The 23143-nt window shown below is 32.3% G+C and overlaps 1 long non-coding RNA gene and 1 other non-coding gene across 2 annotated transcripts; one reads left to right on the top strand and one right to left on the bottom strand.

Moving 5' to 3' along the window:
* Positions 1–8067: 8067 nt before the first annotated feature.
* LOC131146659 (uncharacterized) lies at positions 8068–19442 on the top strand. Its single transcript, XR_009134424.1, has 3 exons — positions 8068–8753; positions 18901–19012; positions 19096–19442. It is a non-coding gene; the product is annotated as an uncharacterized LOC131146659 (long non-coding RNA).
* A 1008-nt stretch (positions 19443–20450) lies between these two features.
* On the bottom strand, positions 20451–20572 carry LOC131147050 (U6atac minor spliceosomal RNA). The gene has a single exon (XR_009134580.1). It is a non-coding gene; the product is annotated as a U6atac minor spliceosomal RNA (small nuclear RNA).
* Positions 20573–23143: the final 2571 nt, after the last annotated feature.

Below are 23143 nucleotides of genomic sequence, written 5' to 3' on the forward strand. Positions count from 1 at the left end.
TGGTTGGTTTGTGATTTGGGTGTTTAGGCTTATTTCCTCCTGTCACTAATGAAATTGATAGTTTATTTATTGTGGAAGGAAACGAGGTCGGAAAAATGGAATAAAAATTTGATGAAAAATATGACAAAATCAAATGATAAATTCAATTCCATTCCATCTCAACATAGCAAACAATTTGTTAGGTTTAGTTCAGATGTGGATGTGTTCCTTAGAAATGATCCCCGTTGTTATTTGTTCTATATGATCCCAAGTAATTCTAATTGTCAAAAAGCTAACATTTTGGCTTGCATTTCTCTATCCCTCAAGAAATGGACAATAAACTTGTTGAGTCGATCTTCTATAAAAATTTTGTAAAAAAGCAGTGGGTTTAAATAAAAAATAAAAAAAAAATCCTCTAATTTTTAGTATTTTTGTTTCAAATTAATTTAAACTTGATGGATCGAATTTTAAAAGAAAATAATTAGTAGCTTTTATGATTTTAACTCCTTATTTCTTACACAGTAATTATGATTGTCAATGCCTCTTTATGTAATAAAATTAGTAAACTCATTTAATTTGTATGTAAACAAAAAAACTTGATGAATTTTATTGATTGTAACCCTTAATGTTTGTGAAAGAAAAAAAAAACATGCTAAGAATTTATCTGGGGAACTTGTTAATGAAGTTCCACATAGAGTAAGAGAAAATATACCATTTTCAAAAGATATATATTTGCATTTCAATGCTAGATTCTTTAACCATCCAAATATAAATATATATTTTTCAATTAAGAAGTTTTAACTTGGGATGCCCCATTCCTTTTCGCACTAATAATTCAAGGGCCCGCAATATTATTTATGACGAAGAACAAAAATATTAAAATGTTAATGAAAAGCTAATTAAAATGGATTCCATCAATTGTATGTTTGATATGCTAGAATGTAATAGAATTAGAAGTTGGGTGCGGTAAAACGAGTTAGTGCGTCAAGTTTGTGCAGATCGTAAATGGATAGGGGTGGGTTCGGGCTCAAGTTGACCCGTTTATTAATGGGTGACCAACATATAAACATAAATTCGCTTGTTTAATAAATGGGTCATAACTGGATACCCATTGAGAATCTGTTTATGACCCTTTTAAAAATATAATTTATTTATTTTTAATTTTTTAAAACATTTCATATAAAGTGACATATTTTTTTTAAAAAAAAAAACATCACTTTTTATTTTATTTATTAATATCTTAACAAAAAATCATAAAATATAAAAAAATAGTACATCTTTCTAATTAATTATTTTTTTAATTATATATATATATATATATATATGTATGTATATCAAATTAAATGAGTCACCTGATGGGTACTCAACTCAAACCTGCCTAACCCGTTTATTAAACGGGGTCTAGTTCAAGTTGATCTATTTATATAGGGGTCAACTTATACTAAACCTAAATCCGATTTAAATGGGTGGGTTACGAACCACTCGTTGATTTTCGATCCATTTTGCCACTCCTAATCAGAAGAAATGAATCGAAATTTTCACTTGATTTCATCTTATTTCTCATCTAAATTTTCATTCCATTTATTTCTTAGCTCATGTGTAATTCCATTCCACAAACCAAACACTTGTAATTCAATTGTACTAATTTTATAATAAAATAAAAATGAATGTTCCATAATTTACCATGGTTTTAATGTTGGAACCATCAACAAGGTGCAAGGTTTTGAAGCATGCTGAGTTCTTGATAAATACAACTTTGGAGGAATACAAGATAATTAATGTAGAGTGCAAGTCCTTCCCTACTGGTTGAGTAAAATTTTTCTCATCATGTACTAAATTATTTTTTCCACCATATTACAATTATATCCCAATTTTCATAATAATTAATTTTATGTTTTTAAAATATAAATGCTGAAAAAAAAGGAGTTAATCTAGTTAACAATAAGAACTCCAAATTTTCAAGACAAACATAATTTATTTTTATTTTGTTCTTGCAAAAAAAAAAACATTATTATCGACCAATAAATCTTATTTATAATTTAAACAATAATATTAGACAGACTAGTTGTAGTTTGTATGCATGTGCACAGACACTTATATAATATGTCAATTGAAAAATTAAATAGACAAATCAATAAAGCGTAGCTAATTAAGTAACATTTAGAAAAATTAAATTTACAAAGGTTAAGTATTATTAGTTAAAAATAGTTGTTGCAGAAAGATTGTTTTTATTATAATAGAACTTGGATTTAAAATTTATAGAATTTATAGAGAAAAAAAAATCTACTTTGACAATTTTGATTATAAAAAAACTAAAATTAGATTTTTTATTATTATAGAATTTATATATACTATCAATCTATGCCATAAAAAATGCATTTACTTAAAGATTGTTAATATCGGTGAGTATTAAATAAACCAAACATTATGAATTTTAAGTAAATTAATATTTAGAAATTTGTATTTAGAATTTTAATTAATTATATTTCTATTTAAAAAGCTTTATTAAAAATTTAGTATTTGAAAACACTGTATTAGTTTTTTGTATGGCCTCACTAGTGTTAAAAATATTAAGTCTCAAATATATTATTCTAAGTTGTTTGATATTTCTTCTAGTAAAAATTACATTTCCATACTCATAAATTTTTCATGTTGTATGAAATTTTTTGGAGACATAAAAAATTTAGAAATGCTTGAACAAACTCCAAATGGAAAATACCCTTATTTTGTCTTATTGATATTATCGTATAATATAATTATAAATAATCAAAAATTAATTTTTAAAAAGATATGAATAGTCTTAAAAGCGTGATAAGCATTTAATATAGGTGTTTTTTGACCAACACATTTTCTAACTATAGAAAATGCTCGTGAAGAAATTCAATAATTTAAATCTATTGATAATACCTAAGTTTTATTGTAATTAAAATATTTATCTAAAAAAAGAAAGAAAATACACATTAAAATTCTCATGCCATTATAGGGGGCCTAAAAAAGAAAGATGTTGTTGTATCAACAATGACAACAATTTTTATTTTTTTTTTAAAGGGTAATCATAGAATGAAGTAATGGTAAAAATATTAAGAATACTGTAAGTTTTAAAACTCTGTAACTCCTCCGACTCTATATAAACTTGCATATGTCAAAAGTTTTCGTGTCATTCCTTTTCTCTTTGAAAGATAAAGGCACAATGAGTTTTGAAGCAACATTGAACTTTTTGATGTCAATGGCTGATGGTTCCCTCGTTTTGAAGTATTTCAAGATAAAATATTTTTGCTTGGCAGCGCAGAAAGAAGAATCTTTCCAGAAGAAGGTCCTTGTTCTTGGCAGATCAATGAAAAGAATGTAACTCATGTAATGAGCTTACCATTTGGTATCATTATTATTAAGTTATTGTTTTCACATTTTCATTATTACTTTCTATCATATGTGCAAGTGATGAAAAGATATCAAAAAATTTAAATAATATATAACCCGAGTTTATTTTTTCTTCTCCTTGTATTTTCTTTCGGTGTTTCTCTTGATTGTTTCAAGATGGTAAGAAACGTATGGCTATCTAATTATTTTGGTGGTTTAGAAGCAATATTCATGGTTGTATAACTTACTTGTTTACTTATTTTTTAGTTTGTGAGATGCCCAGTACTTCAAATTAAAATTTTAACTATTACCCAAATTAGAGATGTGGTTGGTGCAATATCATGGACATAGAAGAAAATTACAATTGTAACTAGGGCAGGATTGTTAATTTGGGGCACCAAATTTTTTAAATTTTTTTTTCACTGATGAATTTTCTATATTACATTTTGGGATGGCTCAAAAAGTTAGTAGATTAAAAAATTTATGAGTGTAGTCCATATATATGGACTTCCAATTAATCGAAAGAAAAAATCAAATATATTCCAGGATAACAAATAAAAAATGCATTGACACTATTTATTACGTAGAAATTTGATAGATTAACAAATTTATGATTTGAAAAACTTCTTTAACTTTTTGAAGATGTCTTAAAAATAAAAACAACTCGACAGGGATTTCAAATCTCGTCCGACTCAATTCCAATCTCCCTTCCTCATATTGGAGGAGTAATTAGGGGTTAACGCGTATCTTTCACATAATTTAAGGCAAAGAATGATTATTTATATTGTTTATTATTAAGAGGCCTAATAACTATTTCCTTTTTCCAAGATATGAGGTATGCATGACATTAACACATGGCTCTTCCTCCAAACTTTCTCAAGTTGATAACCAAGTGTACCCACCACTTACCTTGACACACTTAACTTTTCATTTTTTTTAAATAGATAATATTTTCAAAAGATATATATTTGCATTTCTGTGCTATATGCTTTAACCATTCAAATATAAATATATTTTTTTCCAATTACAAAGTTTAAACTTCGGATGCCCCATTTTTCATTCAAATTTTTGTGTCATGGTAGCATGATAGTTTCGTGCTAATAAATAAAGAGCTACTTATGACTAAGAACAAAAATATTAAAATATTAATGAAAAGCTGATTAAAATGTATTCTATTAACTGTATGTTTGATATGCTAGAATGTAATAAAATCAGAAGTAGGGGTGGCAAAATTGGCTAGTGGGTCGGGTTTAAACGAATTATATTTGGGTATGAGTTAAACGGGTTCAAGTTGATCCGTTTATTAACAGGTGACTAAACTTCAACATGCCTTTTTAATAAATAGGTCATAAATGGATACTTGTTGAGAACTCATTTAAAAATATATTTTATTTATTTTTAATTTTTTAAAATATTTCATATAAAGTGACATAATATTTTTAAAAAAAAAACAACTTTTATTTTATTTATTAACATCTTAACAAAAAAATATAAAATATAGAAAATAAATAAAATACCCCTTCATTTGTCAAAATTAGTAACTTTGATTAGCAAATACTTTCTCTTAAATATTTTTAACCTCTTGTTAATTAAAGTTCTCCCAACTTAATTTTTAATTGCAAAAACTATTTTTTTAGGGCAAATCTTTTATTCTCCAAAACTCTCTTTCCTTTTATTCATTTCAAAAATTATTTTTAAAGAGAGCATATTTGTTGTGGGCATTTATTTTTAGATAACTTACTCTCACATATACTTTGATTTCTCAAAAACAATTTTTAAGAGTAAGCTTGAAGTTTTCTCCGATTAATCATTGAAAAATACTTTTAGGAGAAATATTCATTTTAGGTTAAATCTTTGTAATATTCATTATATATATATTGTTCAAAGATTTTGAAAATATTATTTAGAAAAACACTATTTCTCTACTGAACATTATTTCATATCATATTAGAGAACACATTTATTTGAACTTAAATATGTACATATTAACTTGTATTTTCAGAAATATTATTTTGTACAAAAATAAATTTAATGTATCGGTTAGGTTCAACCCAGATTTGAACTGAGGAGTCTTAACCATGTAAGTGAGACCGGTTGGGTTCAGTCTAGAATTGAATTTGGGAGTTTCAGTCGCAAATGAGATTGGTTTAGTTCAACCCGAAAATTGAACTGGAGTTTTCCTCACCCTGTAAGGAAATGATGTAAATGGTTTCTGCTCCGCTCATTTAAGTGAGCAGGGATAGTGTAATCCTTAAAAGGTATGTCCAAGGCAGAGACGTAAGCTAGTTTGGTCGAACCTTGATAACAAATATCGTATATTCCTCTCTCCCTATTATCTCATTAACTTTCCGCACTGTAATTTTCATGTGTATGTTTGTCTATTTACAATTATAATTATTTGCATGCGCACATTCATTTAAATGAGATATATTGCACGTGTATGTTCGCACTCATACTTTATTATTTACATATACGTTATTATGTTGAATGAGATATGATATGTGGTGAATCGGCGCGAATGTTTAAATTGGTCAAAAAAAATTTAAATGCTCAATTCACCCCCCTCTTAGGATCACATGAAAAAATGAATTGAAATTTTCACTTGATTTCATCATATTTCTCATTTGAATTTTCATTTTACCTCATATGTAATTCCATTCCACAAACGTGTAATTCAATTGTACTAATTTTATAATAAAATAAAAAAGATTACCATGGTTTTAATGTTGGAACCATCAACAAGGTGCAAGATTTTGAATGCTGATTTCTTGATAAATACAACTTTGGAGGATTTAAAATATAAATGTTGAAAAAAACATAAGTAGGGAGTTAATCTAGTTAACAATAAGAACTCCAAATTTTCAAGAGAAACATAATTTTATTTTATTTTGTTCTTTGACCAATAAATCTTATTTATAATTTAAATAATAATATCGATAGGGTAATTGTAATCCGCATGCATGTGCACATATACTTATATAATAAGTTAATTAAAAAATTAAATTGACAAATCAATAAAAAGTAACTAATTAAGTGATATTTAGAAAAATTAAATTTACAAAGGTTAAGTATTGTTAGTCAAAAATAGTTGTTGCAGAAAGATTGTTTTTATTATAATAAAACTTGGATTTAGATTATTAGGATTAATCAATCACACCATCCTCTGATTTGGTGCCACATAGGCGTTTTGAAGGGCCCGTTCATGTAAAAATTATGGATTATAAAAATAATTTGAATTCAATTATTTTTTTTGGAATTTATATATATAAATAAATATATGCAATAGTAAATGTCTGTCCATGAAAATTGAAAATATATGAGTATGAAAAAAACCGAACAATTTGAATTTTAAATCACTTTTACTTAATGTTTAGAAGTTTGAACTTTCAAAGTTAGATTTGAATTTGTTCGATTTAAATAGAATTCAATACTATTTTGTATTACATTTTATTCAAATCTATACAAATTTAAATTTAAAATTGAAAAACAACATAATCTCATGTTTTTTTGTTTAAGTCTTTTTTTTTATTTTTAAATATGCATGTGTAAAATTTAATTTACACGTATATAATTGAATCGAGGTGCATTTGAATCCTCAAAAATTCATATTTGAGATCAATATCGATGAAATTCGAGGATGATTAAATCAACTTATAGCATAATTTTTATGTTATTTAGGATAAACTCGATGGCACTCTTGCCCAAAAATTAATTTCATTATTTTATGCTTTTTTTTATATAGATTAATCTTATGTTTAGAGAAACTTTAGTTTTGAAGTTGTATTTGATTTGCATAAGATATAATTTGAAATTACATTGAAATTTATCCAAATTTACCCTAATCCAAATCTAAGATCCGAAATTCATGCTCTCAAACGCTACCTAAATATAGATTGATTAGTTTTTGTTTTTTTCTTTTTCTCTATTGAAGGTATGCTAAGATACAATCAATTACATTGTTATAGCCATTGTATTTAAGTCATTTATTATTATTGCTACTTTTTAAATCACACTTATCCATTTATTATTCATGATCATGGTCAAAATAAAGTGAATATTTTCTTATTAAGATATTAATAAATAAAAGTGTGATAAGCATTTGATTTAGTTGTTTTTCTTGGCCAACTCATTTTCTAACTATAGAAAATGTCATTAAGAAATTCAAATTTAAATCTATTGATAACACCTAAGTTTTATTGTATTTAAAATATCTCTCTAAAAAAGGAAAGAGAATACAAATTAAAATTTTCATGTTATTATAAGGGTCCTAAAAAAGAAACATTTTTTTGTATCAACAATGACAACAAATTGATAAAAAAGACTAATAATAGAATCGACTAATGAAAAAAGTATTAAGAATATTACAAGTTTTAAAACGTTGTAACTCCTCCGACTCTATATAAACTCGCATATGTTAAAAGTTTTCATGTCATTTATTTTTTATTCAAAGATAAGGGCAAAATGAGTTTTGATGTAATATTGAAACTTTCTTATGTCAATCGTAAATGGTTCCTTCATTTCGAAGTATTTTAAAACGAAGTATTTTTGTTTGGGAGGGCAAAAAGAAAGTTCTTTTCGGAAGAAGGTCCTTATTTTTGGTAGGTCAATGAAAAAAATGTAATATATGTAATAAATCCATCGTATTTACTTTTTTATTATTGTTTTTTCTTTTTCTTTTTCATATTTGCAAGTGATGAAAAGATATGACAAAATTTGAATAGTATGTTGGAAGGTTTATTTTTCTTCACCTGGTATTCTTCTTTTCCTTTATTTCTCTTGATTGTCTCAAACACACAAACACACACACTAGAAGCGGTAATAGTAATAGTGGAATAAATTGTGCTGCTTTCCCTTGTAGGGATCTTGTGGAAATGGGAAGCTGAATCCTGCGCTTTAGCTGGTACTGGTACACCAGCCCTCTTTCAATTGCAGGGTGCCATGCCAGAATTTGCGAGCTTTGGACTCAATCGCGTAAACCCCCAATCTCTCAGGCGAGGCGATTCAGGATTCATGGCGGGTGACTCAGATTCATCTCCCTCTCCTAGCAAACTCCTCAAACCCTAAACCCTAGCCCTACCCGCGTCTTCCACGCCTTTCTCCAAAGGCAATGACAAGTTCCAAGAACCCAAAGACGATCCTGTAGAAGAAGAAGAAGAAGAAGAAGAAGAAGAAGAGGAAGGAGGTGGGGAGGAATTGATGGATTCAGATCCGAGCTGATGCGGGGTTTGTTTATCGGAAGAAGGGAAGAGCATCAGAGGGTGGATCGACAGCTGTGACCATCACTTCTGCTTCGCCTGCATCATGGAGTGGGCCAAGGTTGAGTCTCGCTGCCCCATGTGCAAGAGGCGCTTCTCCTCCATTCGCAGGCCGCCCAAGGAGGGGGTGTTTGCTTGTGAACGGATTGTGGATGTTATTAGGTGAGGAGTATGTGGCTCTTATTGAGATGTTTTTGGTTGGTAATTTACTGTGATTCGTTGGTGCTAGTGTGACTGAAAATGATAATTTCTTTGAATGTTTTAAATTGCTTCGAAATGCTTTGATATCGGCATCGATTTTAATTCCATTTTGGAATTAATAGTCTTGCTTCTGAAAGCAAAATTAACTTCGTGCGACTAGTTGTGAAACAGAAAGTTCTTCATAAAGGGCCTTTTGGTTCGTGGATCCTTCTTTATTTCAGGTGCCTATGAAAAAAATTACATCCTCCGATAGGACTTACATGGTCCTCTCATTAGACCCTCTTATCTAATGAAAACACTCCAAATAGTGAGTCTCATGTGCTAGGTTCTACTAATAATTTAATAGATTTACTATTTGAAGTGTTTTTATTAGATAAAAAGGCCTGATACGAAGATCATGTTGGTCCGTTCAGAGGACTTAATTTTCTTTCGGTGCTTATAGCTCACCATTTCCATGTTTTGTTTGGCCTGAGAAGGGACACCATGTGAATAAAGGAATTCCTGGTTCTCATGCTGAAGTTTGGGGATCTTTAATACAAGTAGGCATCCAAATTTGTGGGATTAAAATGTCCCTAATATTTAGTTAGGTATTGTCATATGCGATTATGTTGATTATAGTGATAAATATTTATAATACTTGAGGAAATAATGAAAACATGAAGTCATATCTCTGTTGTTTTTAAATAGTATAATATTAAATTATATTATACTATATTGTATTATTAATTACTTAAATCTTCTAATGACTTGTATCATATTAATAAATGATATATTAATGTACTTTACTGTATTTTATATTAGAACAAAAGACATTGACCTCCTTGAGATTTGACTCCCTTGAGATTTAGCGAAAAGACAAGGACCTTCTTGAGGTTTCAAAAATCTTACATATCTCTCTTGACATCTGATATTTGGACATTTATACTCCTAAATAAATTATTTTTTTTCCAAATATAAGGAGAGAAATGTGGAATTTTTGAAAATTTAGGGGAGGTTCTTAGAATTTTTAAAACATCAGGGAAGACCCTTGTCTTTTAGCCCAACCTTAGGAGAGGCTAGTGTCTTTTACTCTTTATATTATAATTTATTATCACACACTATTGTGATATTTACCACTGTAAATTGTTGTAATGCTTAAAAATATAAAGCAATATCATATTATTTATCATAGTATTTGATATAATAAGATAACATTCTTATGCTAAGATATGATAACGTGAGCGGTACTATACCATATCATATTATAACACTAAAGTATCATAAAATAATTTCTTCTATATGATAATATGAAAATATGAATATTCTTCATATCTTATTAGATAGGCAGGTCAGTGGTATTCTAATAATATTATGAAATGTCTCACAAGATTCCATGTTGAACCCAAAACAAATATCAACATCTTGTGTATGTTCTTTGGAGTCTTATAATGTGAACCAAGAAAAAATATTCTTAAATCTTTTTCAGAAGGAGAATGTTGGCCATCACGGGTCCGTGACATCATGGACCCATGTGGTAGAAAAAGAGAGGAAGATAGAAGCTTGTGGGCTCTTGTGCCTTACTCTCTCCTTTTTGCCACATGGGTTTGTGATGATCACTGGTCCATCATGAATAGCATTACTCTTTCTGGAATACCTTAGCAAAATTACTAGAAACTGGGATATGACCTAACTATGTATGTTCTTTGGAGTCCTATAATGTGAACCATGAAAAAATATTTCTAAAATGTCATTCTTGGGAATTGGATTTGTGGGAATGTCATTCTAAGGGCATTTTGACATCTTGCGAGCCAAATGCTCCCTAAAAGCAGATTTTTGATGTATTAGCCTACTTTGAAGGTATATTTTCTCTTAACTACAGCTTTTAAAAGCATGAAAAGCTGCTTTTGAAATACTAGAGTCAAATGGTGCATGCAACATAAGAGAGTGATTATCAATTTCAATTCCTTATTGTTTGGTTTAGAGGGTCTATTTGGTTTGCATGATAATGACACTGGGAAGTAAAAATTTTGAGTTTTTTTCTGCTTATTTTTAATATAAGGTTCGAGTCTCTTTTAGAATGGAAACAAATTAGGATGATGCGGGCTAGGAGGGACGCTGATATATTACACAATACCTACTCAGCAATATAGAAATGTTAGAGAAATGAAACAACCACGCTAATGTGTGTGTGTGCGCAGTTCTTGCTTTTTCCCCTTTTGTACGTAAATTTTCAAGTAAAATAAATTGAAGATGAATTTAGGAATTATTCTCAAACACATTTTACAAATAAACATCATCCACGCCCATTGAATGCATTTATTTTTTGTAATTTCACTTTTCACGTTCATAAAATACAATTAAATTTGTAAAATGTAACACAAAAGATCTTATGAAACATCAAAAGCATTGCTCCAACAATAAATTTTAACGCGAGAACAAAATGCATGAGAAACTAGAAAAATTGATAGTCTGGGAATGTCTAGGATGTCTCCTTTAAAAAAATAAATTTATTATTTTCTGACATAGGTGGAATATCTGTCCCATTGTATTGGTAGCAACTTAAACTTGAAGGGGTTTTGGAGTCTCATTGCTTCCTGGGGATGCACTAAAGGAGGTTGATAATCTAATGCTTCAACTGGAATGTGCAACTGCTGTGTGATGGCACATGTATAAGTCCCTCTGCTCCCCCCCCCCCCCCCCCCAAAAACCAAAAAAAAGAGGAAAGTGCAACTTATTATTATTATTATTATTATTATTATTTTAAATGAACAAAAAATATTTGTTAACATCAGCAAAGAGAGAAGAGAAGATACCATATGGGGGATAGGACATCATCCAAATAGCCAAAAACAAAAACAGGAGAAAATGAAAATACTAAGCAACGCTCTTCAATCTCTCACACCAGAGTGGATCAAGAAAGACCACCCTACACGATATAAAACAACAGGAGTACCAACGCCTGTAAAAGTTCTAGCATTGAAACATTACTGTCATGTAGAAAATGTGTAGTAACAATAGTAAGGGTACTGCCCAGAGGGTAACTAGGGAGATAAATAGATAGAGGAAGGAGGAGAAGAAGGAAAAAGGAAGAAGAGAGAAGGAAGAAGATTCAAGTGTGGAGGGACTCAGCTTAACTTCACCTTTCAAACTCACTAAAAGCTGCTCTTACAAGCTTTGACACCCTATTTACAAGAATGCCTAAATTATAAGAAATTATGAATAAACCCCTAAAGATTCAAGAAATTATAAATAAACCACTAAAATCTTGTATCATGAACAATCCCTCAAAAACACAAAAGCCTTCTACACATTGAACTATGGTGAGGATGTGATGATAGCTTCGTACACGTAAGCAGCTCCCTCCTTTTAAAATAAGGCTAAATTGGTGAATTGTGAAATTGAAGAGTTTTGAAATGTGGAAGACTTAATGAAATTAAAAGTTAGGACCTTGTTTGTTACGATTATCATATTTTGGCATATTTTGCTTGTTATAGAAGCTATCCTTGGTTTTCCTTTGATTTGAGAGTCTCAGACATATCTTGGTTTTTAATGTTTTAGTTATGAATGTAATGAGTTTACAGCATATAAGTTTAATTTTTTTTATCTTTATTTTGAAAATATTATGAAAATATTTAATTAGATTATTATGATCCACTGGTTGGACCACTGATCAGGTGACCCACTCCCTTCACTGGGTCAATGGCTGGGCTGGGTTTAATGACATTGGCTGGTAGTGATGGATCCCTCAAAATGTGTGCCAAACTCAGACAATCCATTTTATCAAACACTGTCAAGATATCTTGAAGAAAACCAAAATTTTTTAGCCTCGACCTTTCTTGCAATTCTGGAAGTTGCAGAAGAAGAGATGAAAAACTCCGCATGGACGTCCCAGTGCGGTTGGGTGTGTGCACCACCAGCAAGTGTCCTCCAGGAATGGCCTTGGGGATGCTGATGATCAAGGGTTGGTGAATCTGTTGGTGGTGATGATGTCAAGAAATTTTGGCTGGTGTGCGGGAGCTCTTCGTTCATCAGATGACCACTAAACTTTGGTGAAGGCCTTTCAGGGGTCTCCGTCTCCAATGGTGGTGGAGATATTACAAGAATACTCTAGCAATGTGGTGTTTGAAAGTGAGGGGCACTGACTGTAATTTTGTCTAAAATTTGCAGGATGATGAACAGTGACATGATATGTTTGTGAGTGCCTGGTATGGCTTTGCAACTGTAAATTTCACTCTGATTGTGGTTTGAGTTTGGGGTTGGGATTGGGATGAATCTTCAATGGAGATTGCGCTGGGTGGATGATTGCAATTTTCTGTAATGCCAAATGATGCCATAACAGCTGTAAGGGTGTTGGCCAGAGGGAAAATAGGGAGAGAAATAGGAAGAGGAGGATGGAAGAAGACGAGGGAGGGAAGAAGAAGAAGATGGAATTTGGGTGGAATGGGGGCTCATGTTTAACCTCATGTTTAACCTGCACTTGAAATTCACATTTGAAACTGCTCCCCATGTGGTTGTCAAGACGGACTCAAAGTTCTATTTCGGGTGCATAATTTCTGTGATTTGGAAGAGGAACACCTTATCATGGTATTTGCATACTCTTTTTAATTGTTCTTGCATTATAAACTGAATGTATACTAAAGGGACTAGATTAAGACAGTCTACAATATGAATTATTTATTTCTATATTATGATCCTACCTGACATTCAGAATAAGAATGTTTTATATGTATGGAATAATTATAGAATCTTTGAGATGAAGATCTAAAACAAAATAAAGGAGAATGAGGTGCAAAAAATCTGAATTGATGAGCTAATGAAATCATAGCATTGATAGAATGAAGCCTCACTACATAGTTGATGCAGAGCAGCAGTAAGGGAATGATGTGGAGCAGCAGTAACGGGAACTGCTGGAGGAAAAATAGTCAGAGAAATAGAAATAAGGGGAGGAAAGGAGAAGAAGAAGAAGGAATAGGAAGAAGAGAGAAGGAAGATGGATATAAAGGTGGGGTTAAAGAACTTGAGTTAACTTCTCAATTCAAATTCACATTTACATGGATTTCGCGCCCTATTTATAAGAGAGCCTAAAGTACAAGAAAATTGCAAACAAACCCCTAGAGATAGAAGAAATTACAAATAAACTCGTAAAGAAGCATCTATTATAGAATCACTCCCAGGACACAAGCCAACTATAAATTCAACTAACATCTTTTATAACTGCTAATTAACCAAACACATTTGGGTTTAGGACCCAACAATACTTCAATCATATTCTTTGGAAGTTGTCTCCAAATTGAGTCAAAGTGATCCACCCAATTACTTGCTTTCCATCCTACATCAATTCCCTCTGGAAAAGAACTTGACTTTGTCAAGTTGGGTAAAGCAATTAGTATTCCATCTCCATGAGAAGAGTTATGTAACTGCATAAGAAAGAAACAATTGGGGCCCATCAATTTGGTGAGTTGAAGAGCTTGAGATGACATCAACTTATACTTCTTCTTGCTAATGGATAAGATATGAAAATTTTCATTTGCTTCATGCTTAACCCTCCTGTCAACCAACTGTGGACGCCCCAAATGGATATAGTAAATCTTGAGAGGAAGAATGCCACATTTTTCACTGTCTCCACAGTTAGATCAATCTTTGAAGGTAAGCAAGCAATGATTATGGATTTTCAAGTTGGTATTGTTTGCACAAGCAATCTTCTATGTGGATTTAGATGTGGTTCAACCTTCAAATTTAACTTGATTTGTTCTTAGAAACTACAATTGTACAACTATCATAATCAATAACCAAAGAAAATATTTTCTTATGATTAATCATCTGAGTTTGAAAGATACTGGTTTGTTTCCTGTCTTCAACCTTGTGGGAGGAGAGGGTTGGTCGAAGTACTAAAGCATCTTTCATGTTGCGATCTTCATCTAAGTTACTTATGAATTCTGTCCCTGCTTTATTAGTTGGATTGCTTCATCATTATCGTCGTTATCATCGTCTTCCTTTTTTCTTTCTTTCTTTCTTTCTTTCTTCTTCTTGTTCTTCTTCTTTTGATGCAATTGCCATGACTTGGTTAGGACGTTGAGCTTGATGCCCACAATCTTGACTTATGAAACACTTGATTGTTGGATGGACCTCAAAAGTTGTTTTGGAGTGCTCAGGAGTCTTCCACGGGGTTGTAGTATGAGCTCCTTTGCCCAACTGCTCAACTGACTTCTTGTGCGCAACTGTGCTAGTAGACATCTCAATCCAAGGGGCCGATGTAGCCCTAGGAAGACTACACTACATATCCTTTTCTATTTGATTAGCAATGTCACTTACATTGCCAACTGTAAGGAGATGACATGTAGCGAGCTTGGAGGCAATAGTTGGCTTCCAACACTTTCCTGTACCAATCATCACATCCTCTTTTTATTGTCTTATTACTTCAAAGTCAGAATTTTTTAATTTGTTTGCATGTGTAGCCAAATGATAGGACCTACCAGTGTAATCTGCCATTGTCTTGTCATCTTGCTTCAAATCAAAGAGTTGTAGATGAACACGTTTCTAGTAATTGAAATGTACAAATAGCTTGTGCATAGCTCACTTCATCTCACCTTGTCTTCTTATCTCCCCATATCTCCTCCTTTCAAAGATCTCTGCAGGTTTAACCACCAATTCAAGTAGTTCCCTTTTATTCTGATCCAGTCAAATACAACTTTTGAGCCTCATTCATGTCATACCTTTGGAAATAGTAGTCCAAAGAATACACTTAGTCATCAAATTGCTTAGGACCATCACTGTTAAAGTTTGAAACTTCCTGTTTAATTCCCTTGTTAAAATGACCATTTGGTCTTCACACAACTCAAAAGTGTGGGTAGCAACAATAGTTATATCATTTGGTAGGAAAATTAATGGGCATCTTACTGAAGTGTCTTAAAAAGATCAATTGAGGCCATAGTAGTCTCTTAGGTGTGAGGTGCAGAGGGGTGACAAGGCTAATGCCTCACCAGGATTGAGGCAAGGCGACCTTCAAGAGGTGCAGCAAGGCGCAGTGAAGTGCACTGAGGCTCAAGGTGCAGTGAGTCGCACCTTGAGATATTGACCTTTTAACTTCATTTTTTTTTTAAAACCTTAAAGAAAGAAAACATAAGGCTTTCAACTAGGGGTGTAATTGGTTTGGTTTGGTTCAGTTATGGGCCAAACCAAAAACTAAACCAAACCTTGCAGTTTTTGAAATTCCCGAACCGAAACCGAAATCAAACCGAACTTATTATCCCATGGAGAACCGAACATTCGGCAGTTCGGTTACGGTTTGTTCAGGTTTTAATCGATTTTTTAAATATTCAACAATTATTTTGTGTGTATACCGATTGTGAGTGAATTCACATGATAAATGTTCCATCTGAAACTGAAAAATTAAGAAAGCTAGGAAAAGAAATTGAAGAATAGAAGGAAAGGAATGATGTAATAAAATGCAATAGAGAAAAAAAAATCCACAAAATAAAAGGGAAATTACTAATGAAATCAGTGAGGGGATTGGCAAGACGGTGAGGCAAACTATACTTTAGATCCTTAGCTGCTTCCTGCTAGTGCTTGAGAGGACAGGGGAGGGAGGCAGAGGTAGGGCCACCGGTCACAACGACGTATCGACAGCAGCGGCTCAGCACAGCGCTGGTGCACAGAGGGCAGAGACAGAGGGGAGTCGGGACGGAGATTCTGAGGGAGATAGACAATGAGGGGAGTCGGGACTGAGAGTCTGAGAGTTTGTAAGAGTGAAACCTGAAACCGTGAGCGACTGAGCATGAAGAAGCCGTGAAGGATTTGTGAAATGTGAACTTCAAAAGAAACCTAGTCCCAGATTCATATATATTGAGGGACCAGATCTAGTGTGGCGCAACTTGGATTAACTTATTATATGGACCAATCATAATTAAGTAACCATATTAATCTATATTTATAATTTAAATTAAAATCAATTTTTTGGGCCGAAACCGAAAATTTATACGTTCTAAAATTGAATATTGAATATCGAAAATCAAACTGCTTGTGATTTCAGTTCAGTTTCGGTCCGACTTTTGACTTTTCGGTAATTTTTTTACACCCCTGCTTTCAACAAACATAGCCAGAGCCAGAGCCTTCGCCAGCGAGAGAGCCTTCGCAAAAGCCCTTTGTCTTCAAAATTCGAGCCTTTAAACCAGTACAACCTTTGTCTTTGAGCCTTTGAACCAGCACAAAACACCTTCATCATCAAGCCCTTGAGTCTTCGAGCCTTCGCCAGCAAAAGTGTCTTTGCAAGAGCCCTTTGTATTCGAGGTTCGAGCCTTTGAACCAGCATGATTTCATCTTCGTGTCTTCGAGCCTTCCACTAGAAAGAGAGCCTTTGCCAGTGCCTTCGAACTAGCAAAGAGGCTTTGGGCTAGTGATTCGTCATCGCCAGTCTTTGTGAGTCGTCAGGCTGCTTCAAACTAGTAAGTTGTCATCATTTTCTTCTTTTTCTTCAGTATTTTGTGTTCCTCAGGGCTCAGTATTTTGCTGCTGCTACCTGCTGGTGGCTGGCAAGCTACCGTGCTCTTCGTTATAGATTAACTTGCATTAAGCCATTAAGTTAATATTATACAATATGTAATTGATTATGTAGTTTAGTGCAAGTATATAATTAATGTATAACATTTTTTACTGAATTTAGCTTGTTTGGAAATATAGTCTACAAACTATACATTTTTCTGAATTTAATTTCTTTATCAATTGAAGTTTATTTTTGAAATATAGTATACATTGCTTTTGCATTTAGGATAAAAAGGCTAAATCTTACTATTAATGTGTTCATATATCAATTACCCATCAAATAGGCATTGTACACAATTTTAATAATTGTGCGCCTTTGCCTTGTGTCTCGTGCCTCAGCTCTATGTACTTTTTATGCCTCGATGCGCTTTGCGCCTTTGACTACTATGATCGAGGCTCTCCTCAAGGCAAGACATGCCTAAAACACCTTGAGGCTTAGTCTAAAATACCAAATTCTAAATTTCGAAAAGGCTAATGCATTACATATTGAGGATTACGAATTTGTACGAAAGGCACGCCTTTTGCACCTTTTAGTTGAGGCTTACACATTTTGGGTATGTGACTCTCAAGTTAGAATTTTAAAATTTTTACTACATGTTTGTATAGAAGGAACGTTTTAATATAAGTTGATCTCTCAAACTCTTGAACCTGAACCTTTCCAAAATAATTGAGAGTTGTATCTTAGATCATGAAAATAGTTTGAACTTTGTAATATTATAGCTATCTCTTGTCATGATTTATGTCATGAATTCAAGTTAGCAATTTTTGAATGGCCAACAAGTAGTTTCCATAGCATATCTATTTTAATAGTTTGACATTATATTTGTGATTTTCTTAATTTTTCTTAATTTTTAAAATATATATAATATGTTTACACATTTTTATCTAAAAAAAAAATTCTCAAAAGGTTTATGCTCGAATGCCATAAGGCCTACGCCTTGTCTCTTAAGGGTTAAAATGCCTCAACTTACGCCTTTGCCTTTTGAAACATTGATCTTACTGAAGGTCGTGGCTTCACTTGTTTGCCTGTGCAGACTTCAAAGCATTAGTAATAGTCTTGGTTTAAAAAGTGGTTGAGGGTAACGTCGTGTAATGGTTGTGGGTTTAATGGGAAGTAGAGGTACCAAATGTTACACAGCGGGATTTGGCTAGAGTGGCAATGAATTTTTTTCAAGCATGCACAACCATCCCTAATTGGAGAATAAGCATATGATTTTTAAAATGTGATTTTTTTTTTTTTTTTTTATGATTTTGTATCACTTGATTCCACCTACCAAACACTATTTGGTTGGGAAAAATAACTTTTATATTAATTTTATCGTCCTGTTTGTAAGAAGTATATATTTCACTTTTCGGTACTTTAATGACCAAAGTGTTCAGAAATATAGAAGTTGAAAAGTAATTAGGAAGATGACACAAGTAAATTAAAGTATATTAAAAGTTTAAATTACAAAAATATATAAATTGTTTTAGTACACTAATAGGATTGAAATGTAAAAAAAAATTATATATATCATTATCAGGTATTACATACTAAATATTTAATCACTTTTTGACTTCCTCATTCTCTCATTTGCTGAGCCGCATGAAGAAATTCCAGCAAGCCTTTCTCTTTGACTCTCTATCTCTCTCCCATGTGGAATTGCATCAAGATTTAAGCTGTGCGCAGAGATGATGCATTGCCATTTGGCTGCAGTGATGAGGTGACAATTATAAGACCCATGACTCATCTCTATCTCTCTGTTGCCTTGTTTTGGACAATCTCTCACCATCTTCTCTGTAACAGATAAGAATGTGGGGCTTCCAATGTAGCTTGTGACAGAACAGTAGCAGCCATTACAGCCTGTTAAGGTGACAAATCTGTCATTACGGCCGTGATTTCAACCGGCAATGCTGAAGCGGTATCAAGGGCCAATTTTCCATATGTAATGGCTGTTGTGCTATGCAACGTACGCTATTTAAACCATGGTAATAGTATCCAATGCATTCTCCTTGTTTTGTATCTTATCAGACAATAGCTCCACTTTTGTAGACAATTCAACATTAGCTGCCATGTTGCTGTTTTTTTTTTTTTAATTTTTACATACACAGCAACTTTATATATCAAAGACCCTCAACACAATTTGCCAACAATTCTCAATCTATTCATGCAATTTCTCAAACTTGACTCCAATATCTTCAAGAGCAGCCCGGTGCACAAGTTTCCTGCGTGTACAGGGGGAAAGGGCTGACCATGATGGTTTATAGTATGCAACCGCCTTCTCTTGCGTTTTTGCAAGTGGCTGTTTTTATGCCTTGAACCACAAACCATGATGGTCACACAGCAATAACTTTACCCTTGCACCTACTCTCTCCTTCAATTTACCTTTAACCTTGAGTGTCATGCAGAGATTAAACAAGACCACGTAGAAAATTCACAAAATGCTGCAACGGTGTTTGATTCCTAGTGCTGATTGTGCCAATGGATCCTCAATACACGTACCAAACTTGAAACAATCAGATTTTTATCAAACAAGATTCAAAATCTCAACAAGAAAGCCATAGTTTTGTGGTTGGAACCAATTTCTTGTTGAAGTTGCAGATAAGGGGGACATTTGCACATGCCATTTCTAATGTCTGAGCTACTGGCGAGGGTCTTCCAGCCATGCTCTTTTGGCTGTTGTGGATTTAGGGGTGGCAGTGTACAACAACAATAAAATTAAGTCTCAAGTCCCATTAGGTGGGATCGGTTACATGAATTTATTTTTGTCAATTTATGCGATCATGGACAATTTCTTTCGACAAATTTAGGGCTATTAAATTCTTACTATCTTATTCCAAGTTATTTTAGGTCTACCTATCCTTTTTATTGCCCCTTACATTAACTCACTCTTCCTCATTGGTGCACTCTGTGACCTATGTTGCAAGTACCCAAACCATCTAAGTCATTCCTTTCTTATCTTATCTTCTACAGAAGCTATTCCTAACTTATCACGAATATGTTCATTTCTTAATTTATCTTTTAATGTTAACATTCATGTCATAGTGATCGAACCAATTGTATACTGGCGGTTAGCTATTTAATGCAACCCTCCCCTACCCGTGCTTAGGATTGATTATGTGTGAAAAGATTAGAGCATTAAGGGCGTTGCAGATTGAGTTAAAAAATTGGATGAGATCTGCCAGAGTGGGTAGCCTTAAAAGCATGTGTTGATAACAGGTTTGCCCGAAGGCTGTTCCTGTCTGTCAGGGAGATGCTAACCGTCTCACCTTTCTACAAATCTGGAAATATTTATTTGCGGTGGCAGTGTACCCAAATAAATCCTGCGAGGCAAATGTGGAAATATGAAGAGATGGTGGCAGTGAGAATTCCAGTTGATGCATGTGGATTCCATGGTCATCAGATCGTGACAAAAATTTGGAGAAAGGGCTTTCAAGCGGTTCTATTTTTAATGTTGGTGGGTGGAGATGTGATGATAATCTTTGGGCATTTAATTTCTTGAAATTCTACAGTACTGCAGTGCCTTTTGTCTTCCTCTGCAATTTCAGCTATGATGGCTTGATCAAAGAGGGAAGGGCTGGGTGAGATTAGATTGGAAGAGGAAGAATGATTTAGTGGAGAAATTGGGGCCCGAAAATATAAGAATGGAGATTGTGAATGGGCTCTGATATCAAATGATGAAGAGTAGTAGTAAGGGAATGATGCATGGCAGCAGTAACGGGTTCCGTTGGAGGGAAAATAGGGAGAGAAATAGAAAGAATGGGAGTAGAAGGAAGAAGGAAGAAGAGAGAAGTTAAGAGGGAGATAAATTTGGGGGGGAAAACTGGCTTAAACTTTTCAGTTCAAATTCACATGAACTTCTCTTACATGGCTTTCACATCCTATTTGTATGAAATTACAAATAAACCCTTAAAGATACTAGAGAGTACAAATAAACCCCTAAAGATACATTTATTACAAACAAATCCAAACATACGTAAGCCCGACGCAAATTATACATACACACATAATAACTACTAATCAACTAAACACATTTGTGTTTAGATCCAACCATAGTTGCCTGAAATGTGGTGTGTTTGGTATTGGGGTATTAGTCAATAAGCTATTTTGGTTGGTGGTACATTTGGACCCTAACATGTTTTGATTATTTACCTATCATCAATAATTTTCATATCTTAATAAATATAATACTAAACTAACAATTAGAATTTTATATTTTTAACATAATTTCAGCAAGAGAAATATAATTACATCACTATTATTCTTAAGGAAACTATAATTAACTAGTAAATTAACTTAGTTCTTTTTAAACTAACTTTATAATACTAAAATAGATTTTCTAGATTTTTAAGTAAACAAATTTAACATAAAAATTAATAATTAATAATTTTCAGTTGTACAACTTTGTTTGCATTCCACGACTAGGGCTTAAAAAGTCAAAACACCTATTTTTCTCTTTCAAGACTAGAGCAACATGCACGCCTAAAAATTAGCAACATCTCTCTCTCTCTCTCTCTCTCTCTCTCTCTCTCTCCTTTAAAAATTATGGTAGTATAACGCTTTTATTTTGTTACTAATAAAAGAGGTAATCATAGCAAATTATGGAGAACCAAATAATAAATATTTTAGCATGACCTATGCATTTTAAGTTAATTAGTTTGTTTACTAGAATTTTTCTTTAGTTTACTAAGAAAAAAAGTGGTTTTAATTGGCTGACAATGTAAGGTTAATATCTTATATTAATTAATTATATTTCTACTTAAAAATCTTTCTTAAAAACTTGGTATTGAAAACATTGTGTTAGGTTTGTGTACGGCCTCACTAGAGTTAAAAATATTAATTTTCAAAATTTTAATATATTAATTGTTTGAAATTTCTTTTGATAGAAATTATATTTTGCACTTGTAAATTTTTTATGTTGTATGAAATTTTTTGAGATAAGTTTTTTTTTTTTTAAAAATGCATGAATAGACTCCAAATGAAAAATACTCTTATTTTGTCTAACATATTAATGATATTATTGTATGATAGAATCATAAATTATAAAAATTGAATTTTAAGAAAAATATGAACAGTCTTAAAAGCGTGATAAGCATTTGACTTAGGTGTTTTTCTAGTATAGAAAATGTTCATTAAGAATTCAAATTTAAATCTATTGATAACACCTAAGTTTTATTGTAATTAAATTTTCTATCTAAAAAAGGAAAGAAAACACACATTAAAATTTTCATGTCATTATAGGGGGTCCTAAAAAAGAAAGATTTGTTGTATCAACAATGACAACAAATTGGAAAAAAAAAAGGTAGTCATAGAATGAAATAATGGTAAAAAAATTAAGAATACTAAAAGTTTTAAAACATTGTAACTCCTCCGACTCTATATAAACTTGCATATATCAAAAGTTTTCATGTCATTTCTTTTTTGTTTAGAAGATGAGGGCAAAATGAGTTTTGATGCAACATTGAACTTTTTCATGTCAATGGTTGATGGTTCCTCCTTTTGAAGTATTTCATAATGAAATATTTTTATTTGGGAGGGCAAAAAGAAGATTCTTTCGAGAAGAAGGTCTTTGTTTTTGGCACGTCAATGAGAGATACTCAACATGTGTAATAAATATAGTGTTTTTGTGACGCCCCGACCCGCCAAGTGGGGCCCGAGTGCCAGGTGTTTCAATCATCTGTATCTGATACCATAATTAACATACACGCAGCGGCACATGAATAAATAACCTCAAATAAATACCAGAGTTCTATATAACAACCAAAAATCAACACTATAACATCCAAATAACTGTATCCACAACCAGCATTTAAAACGTAATTTCGTACAAATACATCTATACATATATTAGTAT

The sequence above is a fragment of the Malania oleifera genome, chromosome 13 (assembly GCF_029873635.1).
Source record: "Malania oleifera isolate guangnan ecotype guangnan chromosome 13, ASM2987363v1, whole genome shotgun sequence".
NCBI classification, from domain to species: Eukaryota; Viridiplantae; Streptophyta; class Magnoliopsida; order Santalales; family Ximeniaceae; genus Malania; species Malania oleifera.